General features: G+C 35.6%; 1 long non-coding RNA gene across 1 annotated transcript; it reads right to left on the reverse strand.

The window, feature by feature from the left end:
* Positions 1-822: 822 nt before the first annotated feature.
* On the reverse strand, positions 823-1,831 carry LOC125303904. Its single transcript, XR_007195136.1, has 3 exons — positions 1,819-1,831; positions 1,456-1,630; positions 823-1,043 (listed from the first exon to the last, which is right to left on the reverse strand). It is a non-coding gene; the product is annotated as an uncharacterized LOC125303904 (long non-coding RNA).
* Between the last annotated feature and the right edge of the window lie 1,105 nt (positions 1,832-2,936).

The following is a 2,936-nucleotide window of genomic DNA, read 5'->3' on the forward strand; positions in this document are numbered from 1 at the left end:
AAAAAAACAGGAATCAACTGGCAGCAGAGTTTCCAGGAAGTTCCTGTTATTTAACGGTGCCCTGGTTTAACATTAAGTTAATGTAAAATAACAACATTAATTTCCTGTAAATTAACAGGAAACAACTGGCAGGACTTCCAGGAGCTTCCCCCGCTGTTTAACCAAGGACTACCATAACATTAAATTCCTGTTAAGTATATAACATCATTTTCATGTTGGGTAACAAGAAAAAAATGTGATCTTCACGTTAGTTACACAACAGGTCTTTAATTTTTTACAATTACAGGAAACAAGTTCCATATATTGAGTTCATCCACTCTCAAATCAACATTTTAAAGATAAAAATCCATTTTTTCACATCAGTTACTTATTTGTAGTTTAACAGATATTTTATTTCACAGCACTTACTTGACAGTCTAACAGTAAAGTAATCTTTATAATCTTTGACATGGGACATGAAGCAAGATAATAGTAAATAGTAATTCAGGAACATGTAGACTGACTATAATCGTATTTCAGGATCAGGGAATAAGACACAGAAGAATTATCATGGAAAATAAAAACATCGCATTAGGCTCGTGTATCATGTATGAATGTAAAATGTAGATACATAGTAGTATTTTGAAAATCGGATTTCAAAGAACAGGTAGATACAGAGGAATTACAATGGAAAACAAATACATTGCATTAGGCCCGTTTAAAATGTAGACACGCTATCTAGTAGTATTTTGAAAATCGTATTTTCGTGTATCACATATGTATGTAAAATGTAGACATGTTATCTAAAGTAGTACTATTTCAAAATCAAATAAGATTACAGAATAATCATCACAGATATTTATCAATTATCAATATCATTGCATCGCATTGGCCTTGTGTACATGTGAGAATGAATAAACTGACAGATTATGTCCAGAAGAATTTAAAGTAAGAGATGAGTATAAATGATAATCAGGGAGGGAATTAAGTAACATTCATGAGAAATCAAGTAACATTCACTTTACTTATTAGTGATTGTTCTTAGGTTTCTTCTGGGCCTTTTTCTGTGAGAGAGAGAGAGTTACAAAAACTGATAGGGTACACTAGGATTCATGTAGAGGAAAATTGTGCCAAAGTGAATTAATCGGATGTGAATTTGTAACGTTAACACACTTTCTCACAATGAAATTAACTGACATTTATTACTTACTGTAACTGCATTTATTTTTGATTTAATCAGTTGTATAAAGTAGAAGTATAGTGTTATGTGGTTATTACAGCAGTACTATGCATGATTGCTCTCTTCAGAGGGTGTAATCCTGCATATTACAGCAGTACTATGCATGATTGCTCTCTTCAGAGGGTGTAATCCTGCATAGTAGTGCTTATAACTACATAGTAGACTACTACACAACCCCCCCCAATACATACCACACATAAAACAAACTCTGGTTCGAAAGTGTGACATGAACTTACCTCTGGAAGAATTCAAGGGTGCACGCTGCCTCCTCCTGATATTGCAGATTCAGAATATAGAAGGTGGAGAAACATGTCGCAATCCCTGTTAGAAATGTGGCGAGGTTGGACCCTTCACAAACGATTAAGGATTCAATGCTGACCATCCACTTTTGATGATTACCTTGTCGTTCACCTGAAAAAAAGAATTTATCATATTCAATTTAAGATATAGATCCACATGTCAACTATGTTTAGATTCCTTTTAGGATTTTGTCCAAACAAAATTCAATACAGAAAAAAAAAAAACATTTAGTGTTCAAAAGTTGATTTAAATATGTATATGTTGATCATTATTACTCTAGTGAAAGAAAACAAACATACCTAGTAATATCAGTATGAAGGCCACAGGTAGGCTTGAAGACTCAACATCAGCTACAGTCGCACATCCCTTAGCAAAAGAAAAGAAAGGCACTGAACAACTCTTCATGATGTGTGTGTGTGTGTGTGAGTGAGAAAGTGAATGTAATCTCTGTGAGTGTGTTGTGTGTGTGTGTGTGTATGTGTGTAAGGAGTGAGTAAATGTGAGTTGTCTGCAAGGTGAGTATGAAAGGTGTGTGTGTGTGTGTGTGTATCTGCCGTTGAATGATTAAAAGTGATGAGGCGGGTGTGATAAGATGTTTGTGTGAGGAATGTGTGTGCAAAGTGAGGGTGCTTGCTTTTGAAATTGTCTGTCTTATCAAAACCACATTGTTTATGGTTTCTATATATGTGTGTCTAAAGACCTAGATAGATAGATAGATAGATACTTTATTGATCCCCAGGGGAAATTCAAGACCTGCATGTCTCTTTAATTTGGCAATCTGGAACACAGCATGGAAGGTCTATATTGGGTATATTGTCATGAATTTCGAAATCCATGCATACAAGTAAACACTGAAAGCAGTAGTCACACTACACTACATCCGTTTGTGCCATATTGTTTATTTGGCCACTGGTTTATTAAACTGATGATGCTAAGCAGACTTAGCTAGCAAACAGTGTTATAGCAGGTAAATCACGCGAGTTAAACTTTAAAAAACTACGCATACCCTACTCATACCAATACTTTTAGATGGCTTCAGATTGCAATGGAGAAACGTGAAAATTTTTGATCAACAAGTGATAACGATAACGCATGGCTTAAGGGCTTAAAAGCGTGGTTTTGGCTAGCTGAATAGCACTGCTACTAACTTCGTTTCAGCAGGGTAGCATTCAGAGATGTTGTATTATACAACTTGTATAAATATGACCAGTGTGCTTTCAAACGTTGTATTTCTGGTCAAAGATGACAGATAAACTCACCTTATTGTGTTGATGGGTTTGGGTATGATTCCAACGTATCGCCTTCTCTCAGCAGACAGCTTCCCATCACCAGCTCAAGGTAACGCTAATAGATAACGGAAGTACGTGTGTTCCAGAATAAACATTACGGGCGGGTAAATAAACAGTGTTGGAGCCTG

This window comes from Alosa alosa, chromosome 11, assembly GCF_017589495.1.
Source record: "Alosa alosa isolate M-15738 ecotype Scorff River chromosome 11, AALO_Geno_1.1, whole genome shotgun sequence".
Taxonomy (NCBI): Eukaryota; Metazoa; Chordata; class Actinopteri; order Clupeiformes; family Clupeidae; genus Alosa; species Alosa alosa.